This window comes from Lissotriton vulgaris, chromosome 3_1 (genome assembly GCF_964263255.1).
Source record: "Lissotriton vulgaris chromosome 3_1, aLisVul1.2, whole genome shotgun sequence".
NCBI classification, from domain to species: domain Eukaryota; kingdom Metazoa; phylum Chordata; class Amphibia; order Caudata; family Salamandridae; genus Lissotriton; species Lissotriton vulgaris.
Window position 1 is genome coordinate 1,532,953,290 of NC_141689.1, and position 14,357 is coordinate 1,532,967,646.

A 14,357-nucleotide genomic window follows, 5' to 3' on the forward strand; every position below is an offset into this window, starting at 1 on the left:
AAGATCTAAGGGGTGTCCAAAGAAGAGCCTGGGAGTTTCCGGAGGCAAAGCACCTGCCACGCGCCAGTCACAGAGCCAGCCGTGATGACAACCCTCTTCTCTACTGCATTGACTGTTTGGACTGTCTTTACCCACATTTCCTTGGCAATGGCACCTGTCTGTTGGACTGGGTCACCACATCCATGTGGGCTCTACTCTTGCATCTCATCGAACAGGACTGTCAACTCACTGCTCATTCCCCACTGTCATGTAAATATTCCCGCACAAATCACATGTCCACTGTCAAAATAAAATACCTGATGCACCAGATTTTGTGCAGTATCGTTTTTAGTGCAATATTTACAATGTTGACAATGTCCATGATGTGTCCAAATGATGTACAGTATGTAGTGCAGGATTTGTCTGTAGTACCTAGGGAGACACAACAGAACAACAGTCACTGGTCTTATTGTGGCATCACAGGCAGAGCACTACACAAAACATACACAAGACACTACAGGCATACTAGACAATGGGCTGCAGGTGTGAACAAATAGGGTCCAGCATACGTTCACATATGGAACGTCAATGTCACTTTTACCACACACAGGTGACTGAACGTGTGCCTGTCTGTTACATCCGCGCATAACCCTTCACAACAACAGCAACCACACCACACAATGTACACGTTGTACCTCGCCACCCACCTTTAAGTAAAGTAGCGTTCGATGAGCTGCTGGCGCAGGTTTACTCCTTCATCCTCTCTACTGTCCTCATCACTGGACTCAGGTCCTTGAGCAGGTGGTGGCCTTGGTTCCTCACCATCGTCCATGAGCAGGGGGACCCCCTTGTGGATGGCCAGGTTGTGCAGCATACAGAATGCCACAAGGATCTTGCATACCTTCCCAGGTGAGTATGCCAGTGCACCTCCTGTCCTGTCAAGGCAGCGGAATCTAGACTTCAGCAGGCCAAAAGTCTGTTCGATTACCCGTCGGGTCCTGCCATGGGCGTCATTGTAGCGGATGTCAGCCAGGGTCCTGGGATTCCTGAGGGGCTCAACAGCCATGGCCGACTGGGATATGCAGAGTCACCTGTGAATGATAAACACCCATTGCAATGTTGCACAGCCAGAGTGCAGCAGGTAACACACAGCACACCATATCAGTAGGCATAATCACCCACAATCCAAGCACGCTCTGGATGCAGATTCTCCATCATCCGTGGGGCCATGCTGTTCCTCATGATGTACGAATCATGTGCCGAGCCAGGATACTTTGCACACACATGAGAAATGGTCAAGTCCGCAAGGCACACCACCTGCACATTGATGGAATGATAATGTTTGCGGTTCCTATATATGTGCTCCGTCGCCTGTGGTGCCACCAGACCTACATGGGTGTAATCGATGGCACCAACAACATGTGGGATGCGCCCAAGGGGATAGAAGTCACCCTTCACTGCAGCCAATTCTACTCCCCTAGGGAAATGGATGTAGCGATTCCGATAGAGCATCATGGCTGCAAGAACATGCCCCAGCACCATGCTGAACATGGGCTGTGACATCCCTCCAGCGTTAGCCACGGTCTCCTGGAAGGAACCTGTCGCAAAAAAGTGGAGTGCTGCTATGACCTTGCATGTGGGTGTGAATGCCGATGGATAGTGACGGCGAGGCTGCAGGTGGGGCTCCAATAGATCACACAGGATCTTCAGTGTTTGTCTATCCAGGCGGAATTTCCGGATTATTGCCTCATTCTCCATGTCCTCAAGCACTGTCAGGTGATGTAGGAGATTCGGCCTCCTCCTAGTTGAGATGTAAATTAGAAAATGTCAGTGACAACCATTATGAGATGGACACAGCACATACCATCAATGATGTCATGGAAAAACATTGACTGCCTGAGAGATGCATGGCACACCAGGTTACATGGCTGGCCTTTTGATACACACAGAGGGCACACCTCTCCCCTGACAGTACACAAGTGCCACAAGCACATTGGGGAATGTGAATGCGCAAATACTGGAGAACACAATTAGCATGTGCAGGCAAGGTGCTGCGACATCCGCCAATGTTTTTGAAATTACCATGTCTGTATCATACCCATCTGCTGTACCTGTCACACCTCAATGCATCATGTAAACTCTGCACACATCCATCAACACAATGGTCACAGCAGCAGGAAAGCGTTCAGTTGTGTGCATGAGCTGTTGTGAAAGCACCAGTCTGGTACGATGCAATGCAGTGACACAAGCCTTATCAAGGTCAGCACTGACCCATGACAAATTGATTTGTACCACTTCTTTGACACGAGCTCAAGAGTGTCAAGCATCATCATCAGCCATCATATGCATAACTAACATGGCAGGGACCACAGACCAAAGTGTGTCACACTGAATGTGCGTACACCTGTGGACGACTTGGAAGTATGGCATTGTGTGTACAATGATGTGCCCTTCATCATGTTGCTGCTGGTTACTGATACAGTGTTATTGATTGACATCGCCATTAATGGTCACGAAAATAGTGGCACCTACCGCCTGTCCCCGGCGATGTGACACCAGCACCACCCCCTTCACAAGTGCGGAAGCCATTGGCATATGGACATGTGTAGATGGCGTGGCCATGCTCCGCCGCATGAATTGTGGTGCCTACCGCCTGTCCCCAGTGGTGTGACACCAGCACCACCCCCTTCACAAGTGCGGAACCCATTGGCATATGGACATGTGTAGATGGCGGTGGCCATGCTCTGCCGCATGAATCGCGGTGCCTACCGCCTGTCCCCAGCGGTGTGACACCAGCACCACCCCCTTCACAAGTTCGGAAGCCATTGGCATATGGACATGTGTAGATGGTGGTGGCCATGCTCCACCAGCACGTAGGCGGTCATTGGATGCATTTGAATGATGCACCATCACGGTAGCGCACCCCGGGCAATCGCGGTGCATCACCACCATGGAGCATTGCCTACAGCCAATGGGATCGATGATCGTGGTGGCATGATGCAGATTTGAAAAACGCAGAAGGTGTGCTCCGCCACCTCGTAGGCGGTCATTGGATGTTACATTGTCAACCATACAGAGCCACCAAATGTTTGCCATGCAGGTGCCAGGACAGTAATTGCTTGTGTAAACATTTCTGTGTGCCCCTGTTGTCTGACTCAGTGTGACCCAGAGAGTAGGCCCAGTGGCTGCCCACTCAAATGAAAAAACACCACCAGACTTACATGGTCCTTGCTCCAGTTCCTTCCCACTGAACAGTAGATATGCCCCATCTGTGCCCTGTGCAATTGCACACTTACACACTTCTGTCGATGCATATTACGTTGATGCATCCTGAATTTGTGAGATGATCCTGGACCCTCTACGCCCCAATGTGTGCATGCAATCACATCTGTGTGGGCCATGCAAAGTGCCCTTGTGAGGGCTCCCCCAATTTGGGATGGAGGGAGGTAACAATTGGTCCTGAGTCTGGGTCTTGCTACTGTACAGATAGATGTTGGTACCTGACATTGTGTAACTGGTCATTTACCCTTCTCTTCTCTCATACCTGTAGCTCAAGGTAAACCAGCGTAAGGCCGTGTGGAGGGCCATTGCGGCAAAGGTGCGAGTCCTGGGGATATACAACCGCCGACGCACACAGTGCCACAAGAGGTGGGACGACATCAGTCGGCTTGCAAGAAACGTGGATGAGATGACATAGGGGATGATACCACGCACAGGGCGTTTGGCAAGGCGCAACATGACTCCACTGATGGGCCGCATCTTGGCAGTGACTCATCCAGACCTGGATGCACGTCTGAAGGAGCATCGCCAGCAAGGGTGAGTATCTGGGGAGCGTGACTTTTGCTTGGAGTGGATGCATGTGTACAGGGCCTCTGTTGTGTCATGTGAGTGGCTGCTGTGATGTGTGCTTGTGTCAGGTATTGCGCCACCCTGGCCTTACTGAGCAAATACTCTTTGATGTACTTTCCCATTGCCAGATGTGTTGGGATGGTGTGGGTAATCTATTATGGGGTAAACAGCAGTGTACACTTGCTGAGTGTGAGTTCATGTATGCCTACTTTGCCTGCACCATGATCGTTGGTGCACCAACATCTGCAAATAATGTGCCCCAGCTTACCACATGGTGCTTGCTATGGCCTACTTGGCATTGGGAACTGTGATGTCCTAATAGGTCTGTGTGTGTTGTCCCCTCCTGTTCCCTGAAGGTCTGTTAGTGGTAACAAGAGTTGTAACCTCATCATGTCCCAAGGTGTGGGCAGGCCAAGTTGTGGGTGTGGTACACTTCATGTATGGGCAGGGTGTAGTGCTGTGTGGCATCAACATGGCTCACTCGTGGCAGATATTCAGCGTTACAGGCACTGTTGTGGTCTATGTTGTGTGTAGCTGCACAGTGATTGCAGGGTGTGGTGGTTACCATGTAGATTTGGGCCTCTCCTGTAGTGCATTGTTTTGAATTAGTGTGACCAAATGATGACACTTACACAACCCTGTATCTCTCTCTCATGCAGATTCGCAAGAGACCACGGAGGAACATGAGCCCGAACCCAGTGGTGGCGAGAGTAGCACTACAGCTGCAGCGGCGGCCAGTGACACAGAGCCCACCAGCGCATCTGATGGGGACAGAAGTATGCAGGAGGAATCCGTGGCTGAGACACAGAGTACCACATCATGTGATGCCAGCGGGGATGCATCCATGTTGGCAGGCACAGGGGATGGGGAGTCTGCATCATCATCTAACACCCAGCGGCCAGTGCCCCCAGCTCCCATCCACTTCCTCTGGTGCTGCCCGTCTCCGTGTCACTAAGAGGGGAGGAGTCACATTCACACCTGGCACCGCTGCACCTGCACCTGTCCCCCTGCTGCCCTCAGTGCAGAGTGTATAGAGCTCCTACGCCAGCTCTGTGTGGGCCAGACCACCCTGCTCAATGCCTTCAGTGACCATGACAATAAATTAGGCCAGGTGGTTGCATACATGGAGGGCATACACTCTGCATACACTCTGACGTGGGTGGGCTACACCGTACAGTCCAAGCATTGTCATCTACAATGACGTCAGCCCTTCAACAGGCACATGCTCCCATTGCAACTCAGGTGCCTTTGTCCCCCCCTAGTCAGTGGCCACATCAGGTGACAGTGACCACGGTTCGCCTGCGCCACCAAAAAGATACAGCACAAGGAGCACACAACAGACACAACTCAGGAACTCCCGCCCACAGACACCATCCCCACTGAAGAGCAGGGCCAACCCACAATGCACAGACAAGAGCCAGTCAGGGAAGATCAAGGCCAGGAGATCAATGAGACAGACATTAGGCTCACATGCCGCAGAGGCATCTCCAGCAAAAGACTCTCCTGTGACTAAAACTTCACACAGACCTACCCATGCAGTGTCTGTGTCCACTGAGGAGGTGTTGCATATCAGGGGTACACCTAGGAAGAGCACAGGGATACATCAACCTACCACATCTACCCCAATTCCGAGTCCATTGAAGCAGGTGGAGGAGGGAATTGTAGAGACCACCCCTGGCAAGAAGGCAAAGGAGGGCACTGTAGAGACCACCCCTGACAAGAAGGCAAAGGAGGGCACTGTAGATACCACCCCTAGCAAGAAGGCAAAGGAGGGCACTGTAGACACCACCCCTGGCAAAAAGGCAAAGCAGGGCACTGTAGGGGGTACACCAGGCAAAGAGGGGAAGGAGGTCCAGAGGAGTAGCCAGCTCAAGCGTTCCGCAGGATCCAGCACATCACCAAAGATAGTGCCAGTGTCCGCACCTGATGTGGGACAGTTGGTGTGTGTGCCTGTTGTGTCATCAACACTTCCCATCAACCCCAAGACAGGGAAGACAATTCATATTCCCAAAAAGTGGAAGGGCACCCCTCCAACCTCTCCCACCCATACTGTGTCAGAAGTCTGCATGACTCCACCTCCACGTGCCACTATGCCACCTGGTCCACACAGCCCTCCAGCTTGCCAAGCCAATGTTAGCCCCACATCACCCGAGGCTCTGTCACCCCAGTGAAGAGGGCCAGCTGTCCCCGACACACAGCCAGGTCCAAGTCTGCATGACTGCCAGGAGTGAGTTGACATCCCCCTCATGCGCCTGTGCCTCATACAGGTGTGCTAGTCCTGACCATTGTTTACAAGCATGGACACTGGCCCTGTAGCTCTGCTTTGTTGGCCTCCCCCCTGTGCCTTGGACACTGGCCCTGTTGCTCTGCTGTTTAGGTAAAGAAAATGTATAGCAAACAAATTATACAACACAAATATTCATAGTATTGTGCGACCTTAAGTGATTATTGGCAGAGACATATTGATATATCAAAATTTGGAAATCATTTTATTGATAGTTTTTTCTCTTCTTTTTTATATATTATTCATTATTTTCATCTATTTTTCTTAAAAGTTATATATTATTCACAGAAAATACATTCAAATACATACATTACATATATTTACATGACAATATAAAAAAAGGGAAAAATGAAAAGTGCTATACGATATATTCGGTCGGTGGAAAGTTAGAAGACGGCAATGCGGTGGAATGGAACTACGCGCGTTTCGGCCTGTGGACTTCGTCAGGTGACCCTCATTCGCAAGTTACAAACATATCCGTAGTATCTGATGGTGATTCACTTAAGTATTCCCCAAAACTATTATTTCTGATGACAATGTTTCATTTATACTTATCTTCACTTTTAAGTGGCTTTTCGTAACATGGGGGTTCTGCTCTGGCATCAGCTTGTCTTCACATCCGAATGTTGCTCTGCTTTGCCATGCTCTCACCTGTGCCTTGGACACTGGCCCTGTTGCTCTGCTGTGTCGTGCTCTCACCTGTGCCATGAACACTGGCCTTCCTGTTTGTGTTTCACCTGTGCATGGTATTCAGCATTTGTACATCTTTTTGAGTCTTGCTGTTGTCTACTATTGTTGTACCGCAGCATCTGTGCAATATGTGAATAAATACAATTACTTCTGGTGTGTGTTTTGTCGGTGTCCTTGCTGATTAAAGTTCTTTTTCTGTTCGCATTTGATTGCCTGTGGACCATACTCCATGTATCACTTCAACATTGCAAGGCTCTTTGCAGCCATCATATTTTTGGGCAGGGGTGAAAGGGTCTTATTTCCATTCTGAGCCTGCAAATTGTGTGATCTTTGATGGCTATTTAACCTGGCATGCAGCCATCTTGTTGGTGATTTGCTGTTGTTGCCTACACTGTTCACATGTCTGGTTGGGGGACACTGCCAGCACAGGGTGTGATGCTGTGCAAATGTTTCGGAACTGGCTGGGATTTGTACTTAAGTATGTGTGTGGATTGCTTTCTGTGTGCCCAGCCTTGTAGGTGTATGGTCATCTTGTGTTGGCCCTTGGTCCTGGTGCCATTGCCTACATGAGATGCGTGGTATTGGGAGTAGCAGAGGTGTGCAGTGTGAAGGGTGTCTGTTTGTAGTGGATGTGTGTGGGCCCCTGTATTGTGTGAGACACACATGTGTCACTCAGGAGTTGTATGCCTGTTGTTTGTTTTGTCTTGCCCTGGGTAGAGGATTGCATGCACTTGTGTGAGCTGTTTGTTGTGCACTGTGCTGTGTGTTGGTGTGTCCGTGGTGTTGTGTGTGACTCCTCCTTGTTGTGTTTGTAAGTTTGAAGTGTACAAAGTGTGTGAGTTGCACATCAGTGTTGTGTTTGATTGATCCTCAATTTGTCTTGGGTGTTTTTGTGTGAACTGTGTGGCCCTGCTGCTCCACACTGCCATTGTGTTTGTGTTTGTCATGCATTGCAGGCACATGGTAGTTTTTCGACTCTTGTATGGCATGGTGTGTGTGGTTTTAGGCCATCCTCTATGTGTGCCACTTGTGCCTGGCCATTGAGGGTGTTCAGTACCTCTATTTGTGTGTGGTACACCCCTTACATGTCTGCTACTGACATGCTGGCTGTTTCCCTTTGATGTCAGCTTCCCCCTTGGTTTCCATGTGTGTGTGTGCCTCCCCATCACTTCGTATGTGGGCTTGTACTTTGTGGTGCCATTCTTGAGCCATGAGTAATGTTCCACTCTGGACATTGCCCCAATGGTTTATGTGTGCTGTCCTTGTGCTATTGGTCATTCTGTAGTGATCATGTACACTTCAGCTGTGTGTGCTGGCCAGTGCTCTGGTGGAGGTGGCTGTGCTCTTGCATCCCAGAGTGGTGCATGTGTAGTTGTTGTGTTGGATGTGTGGATGTAGGGTGTGGTATTACTTCAGTTCCTGGGTGTGGTGTTGTATTTGCGCAGTGCTGATTTGTGGTGTGTGTGATGCGTTTGTGTCAATCATGCCTGATATGCAGACCCTGCTTGTTGTGCATGCAGTGGTGTGTGTATGTGGCCTTGGCATTGCCTGATGTGCATCCCCTGATGTCTTGTGGTGTTTGTTGATTGAGGTTTCATGTGCATCTGTGGTGGGTTTGATGTGGCAGTATGTGTTTGTCCAGATGCACTTCTTGTGTGATTTGTGTTCTGGTGTGTGTGTTTTGTTCCTGAGTGATGTTGTTGTGTACTCCTGTTGTGTCTGTGCTCCCGTTGATTTTCCCCAGTTTGGCTGACAGGGTATGTGTGTTTGTTTTGGAGTTCAGTATGTGTTCCTGTAGTGTTCTTATGCAGGCATCTGTTGAGGCATCCCTGTGTGTGTTGTGTTTGTGGCTGCACCCAGGGTGTGTGCTTGTTTGTGTATGTGTATGTGCTGGCAAGGATTGTAAATGTAAATTGATACTTGTATAGCGCACTACTCACCCGCAAGGGTCTCAAGGCGCTTGTACGAATACCGCTGTGGAACCCATCCTGGCTTTCCCTGTGAGGTGTCCACTCCTGGGCACCCCCAAGGTGGAGGCCAGGCATCCTTAGCGTTTTGGGGGCCGTTGTGGAGATTAAGCAAGCTATTGCCCAGAGTTGCAGAGTGGGACTCCATGATTGGAATAGGCACCGAGGCGAGAATTATCAGGTTCGTGGAATTTTGAGCCCAAGACCCGCCGAGGCAGGGAATTGAACCCTGGTCCCAGGCTAGACCTCTGCATCAGGGTCTGCCACTCTAATCATTTAGCCACACTTCTCCCTTGAGCCTTGAGTGTGTGTGGCAGTGGTGTTGTGTGTTCCTTGTCAGCCAATCCTGCAGTGGCTGTCTCCCTGGTTGTGTGTTGTGTGGTGCAGAGAGTGTGTATTGTGCTTGTTGTTGCAGTGCTTGTTGGTGTGCATGGAGGTGCACAGGATGGGCACCTGGCCTGTGGGTTGATGGGTTGTGTTGGGGTTGGGGTGGTGTGTCTCTGTGGTGTTTGTGCCCTGCCCATGCCTTGGAGTGGCCCTGCCTTCTGCATAGTGCGCATGTGTTGAACGCGGCGGTGACGTGACCGGGACGTTGCTGCAGGTTGGCGGTTGATGTGTGTCCCGGATGCTGAGGGGTGCCTTGTTGTGAAGTGGGTGATGTGTGGGTGCCCTTGTGGGTGTGTTGTGACCCCCAGCAGGGTGTCTGTGTGGTGATTGGACCCTGTGTCGGCCTGTGTGTTGTGTGTTGCTTTTGTGTATTTGCGTACCTGCGGCGGCGTCCCATCTGACGATAGTGTTGTAGGAGGAACATCACCGGATGCATATGGAGGGCTGGAATCATGGCGTTCAGGACCGGATCTCGGCTATCTAGCTCCGCTGTCAAGTTTCTGCCTGCTCAGGCTGGGCGGCGTCTCCGCTGCGATGCGTCTGCTTGTTTGAGCCATCCTGATTTGTCGTGCGGGGCGGACATCACTCGGCACGGCGAAGAGTCTCGATTGGCTAACTCCGCCGCGGTGGCGGGCGCACTTTGATGGCTGTGCGCGGCACGCTGCAGCGGACAGGATTTGACCTATGTTTACCTATCCTAATGTGGCGGACGTGAGTTCCGCTGCTCGCGGGCGGAAATAGCTGTTTTTCCGCCCCACCACCACTGCGGTGGTGCCACCGCCCGACATCATAATGGACCCCTAGGTTTAACTATAACTACCTACTGGCGACCGCCAGTAGGTAATATATATAAATATATGAATAGCCTGCACAACAACGTTATGCCCCAATTACACAACAAGCATAATATTGCATATTCTATATTTTCTGCATTTTTGTACATCTGGATCTAGATTATGTAATGTGGCACTATTACTACTGACGCAGTTTAGAATTATGTTAAGGTGTCTGTGATCATGTAAAATATATACAACTTTTTTTACTATGCTGGCCTACGGCATAATGCCATGCTTACTTACTGGTAATCTTCATTACTCCGAGTCCTGGTGTTCCTAATGCAGTCCTTACGCATGAAATACTTTTCCTTTCTGACAGAACCAATTCCTTACCTGAAACCAAAAAGTTTCCCCCAAGATGGACCCAACACCCAGGAGCCACCACAAAGTGGAAGAACTAATGAAGCACTTACTGTAAAATACCACATAAATGCCACAAGACAAACAGCAAAACAGAAAATAGTCAACAGTTATGCCCTAGAAGGAGGGCTGGACTCAGGTCTACATCAAGGAAGACCAGGACTCAGAGTAATGAAGATTACCGATAAGTAACCAGGGCATTACCTACTAATCCATCTTGCTGGATGCAGTTGTTATGCATGAGACAATATCCAAGCAAACTTTTGACTATTTCCAGACACTAGGGATGAAAAAACACACCAATGAACCACATAGTATGCTGATTCAAAACAGATTTCATTACAACACACAAAAGAAACTGCTTTTCATGAAACAAAACTAGAAGAAGTACCCTCCGCTGCCAGCAGGACATGATCCCCAAAGGAGGAAGAAAAATTGCAACCGATATTGGGACAGAAAAGTGTGATGGGAACTCCAAGTAGCCACAGTACACACATCTCTCAAAGAGGCAGCATGAAAGATCACCAAAGAGGCACTGACACCTCTAGTATAATGACCTTGCACCTCCAGGGGAAAAGAATGCCTTGATACCTGGCAAGCACTCGTAATGGCAGACTTAATCCAGTGCGAAATGGTAGCATTAGAAATATGTGAACCCTTATGGGGAAGACCAAAGATAATAAAAAGGGAATCAGTCTTCCGAAAGGAAAAAGAATGATCTACATAAATGGACAAGGCCCTGCAAAGATCAGGGAATGCAAACCAGCTTCCTCAGCTGAAGAAGATTCGGGAAAGTAAAGCAGAAGGATATTATCCTCTGAACAATGAAAGCTGATGCACACATATTGTTAAAGGACAGGTCAGATAAAAAGCTGAACCTGCTGTTCCATCAGTGCTAGAAGATCTGAACAATCCAAACCCTCATACATATAATCTGCCAAGGCCTACAAATCTTTGAGCAAGGACTGGACAGCATAAGTCGTGCAAGTATTAGTACACACAGAGAAATTGGCTGCAGCATAACACTGCTTTACAGCTCCATCTACCTTCCTATACACCACATCGGTGGGGGGAGCGTACTCAGAAATCACATTTCCTTGAGTGGACATGCCAGCCCTCAGATTATCCACCGATGGAAATTCCTCTGCAAACTTGTCCACTGGATAATGTCTTGACAGAAATCTAGTGAAAAACAGATGTGTCCACTTCTCTCCACTCATTCAACAGCACCTGCCGAATTGCATTACGTAAGGGCATGATGGAGCGAGGTGGTAAACGCAAAGGTTTGTGTACCCTTCGTGAAGTTAATGTTCCATAATGTTAACATTTACTAATGGTGTGACGTGTTTAAATAACCAACCTTAGAGTAATATGCATTCATAAACACGTGGGAAGTACTAATCCTGCTTGCATGGAGTGAAATAATTAATTAATATATGTTGTCATTGTGATGTGAATTAACGCGCAGCTTAATTATAAACAAAATGCAAGTTAAATGTGTTTATTGTAAACGTTTTGTGCTAAAAGGTCAATGGTTATGTAAGTATAAACCGCATTTATGTGGCTTATTTGCTAGGGAACAACTAATAGGTAAATATTAGAAAGGTGGGAGGTAAACAGAAGGGTTTCATTACTATAATTAACATGAATTTGTGTTTGTTTCTATGATAGTTCCAAATGTGGCCCGTGAGGCCTAATAAGAAATTGGCCGTTCTGAGCCACTGCGAGCGAGTACTGGTCTACGCATGCGCCTCAAAGATGCCTGCCAGTGCGAGTGAGCTGACTGTGCTTGATGGGGAGTTCAAGGCCATCTAGCCCCGGAACCTAGGATGGGTGCCAATCATGAACGATGTAATGCCCAAAGCCTGGGAAAGCTGTTGTAGGTTACAAATGCAGAATGCGCCTAGGCCACGAACTGTCTTAAACAAAGAACCTTTATTTTTCTGCTGATTCATTGGGAAAAACAATGCTGTAATGATGATATGAGGAAGCTCTCATCTACCCCAAATTTGTCCAATCAGGTTTCAAATTGGTGATGTTAGTTACTTTTTAGATAGATTAAGTTAGGGATTTAGTGTAAAAAAAAACCTGATTTTGCTTAGAAGGGGTCGCTTTTTCGATTTCCTCTGGAGATGCTGCCGGATTGAAGATCGATTACTTGGAGTGTAAGGACTTTAATTTCTGACTGATTATTTTTCTTTGCAGGTCTGTTAGGATTAGGCATGGGCGGAAAATCCGTTCCGCTCGCGGATTTTGCGGATTTTCGGGAAATCCGCAATCCGCGAGATTTGCGAATCTCCCGCAAAATCCGCAAATCCGCGAGCAGCGGATTTTGCTCGCACTGCTCGCACTGTTCGCGTGAGTTCGCGTGAGTTCGCGCCCCGCGAATAAGTGCAAAATTGCAGAAATACGATTTTAGCAAAACTGAAAGTAACTACTTACCAGGTTCAAAAGTTCAGGCTCATCATTAGTAGCCATTTCCTGTAGTGCTTCCTGAGGGGCCCCTCCAGAGTTCAGTTGCCAGTTGAAACTATTATGTGACCCTGCTCTGAACCTCAGAATAGTTACACATATGCCACAAAGGTCCTGAATTACAGCTAAGGGAGACAAGCAGGAGCCAGGCTGGAAGTTAAAATCCATTAATCAGCCCCTAATTCATTATTGTCAGTTGGGGCAGGGCAGGTGTTGTAACTAATTTTGCAACAATGAAAGCACTTAGCAAGTGCAAAAGATCACTAATCAGGGCGCACTAAGGAAGCAGGTGCCAGCTAAAAAAATATTCTGTGACACATTAATCAGCCCCAAATTAATTCAGGTCACTTGAGGTAGGGAAGGTGTGCTTTGCTTTGCCGAAAATAATGTACACTGGACAACCAGAGGGTGTGGTGATGAAACAGAGGGTGGCATGGGTGGGCCAGAGGGTGGCATGAGTAGTCAGAGAGTGGCAGTGGTGACAGAGAGTGGCAGTGATGAAGAAGAGTGTCCCAAACAGGCTGGACACGTAGAAACAACAAGTTCGCGAAACTTGCGACCCGACAGGTAAGTTCGCAATTTGCGAAAGTGTACAAAACCCTCGCGAACTGGCAGAAACACGGGCGAACACAAAAAAAAAAAAATCCGCAAATTCGCGGGAATTCACGGATTTTGCGGATTGCGAATCCGCAAATCCGCAAAATTCGCGAACGCGAGATCCGCAAAATTCGCTCATGCTTAGTTAGGATAAGATGAGGGTGTTAGCTAGGGATGTTAGGAGAGAATGAACTTGGAACTATCTGTTCTTTGCTAAACTTTTGCTAAACTTCTAAATAAATGTCTATTTCTGAGCTTTTAAAATAAATGATCATTTTTTAAAATAAAGTTAAAAATTCTTATTGAATAAAGAAATAAATAAATGCCTAAATTTCAGACATACTAAAGTTTGCTTTGAATAAAGATTAGATAAATGAAGAATATAAAAGCGGGTCTTTGATTCTTCCTACACCTAATTTTCATTCTAGCAGATCCATTGCCATTATGGTGGTGTGTCAGAATAAAATGGTGTTTAAATTGAAACCATGGTAAACGTGATGAATCCCAAATGCAAAAATAGCGCTCACAAAGGGCCAGATTCTCAGAATCTGGCCCTTTGCGAGCCGTTTTCGGCTTGATGAATCTGGCCGATAGTTTTCTGACATGCAGAGTGAGCAGACCCTGCTCATAGAATTTGACACACAACACTTTTTGTTTCCATTCTGGAACTTCCGCTGGAGGCCATCACTTAAGTGGACCTGAAAGCGACTTGAGAGTATATGACCTCGCACCTGCTAATATAATATTGTTGCTGCCTCATAATTTTCTGAGGACCCTATAGGAAGTGTAAAACACATCTTGGTTTCATCTATCAGGGAGACACGGTGTTAAAGTGTGTGTGCTCCCTCCCTAAAACACAGTAGCATTGGCTACCACCTAAATGGTACATTTAATTTACGTATAAGTCCCTAGTAAAGTGGTGTTAAATGCACCCAG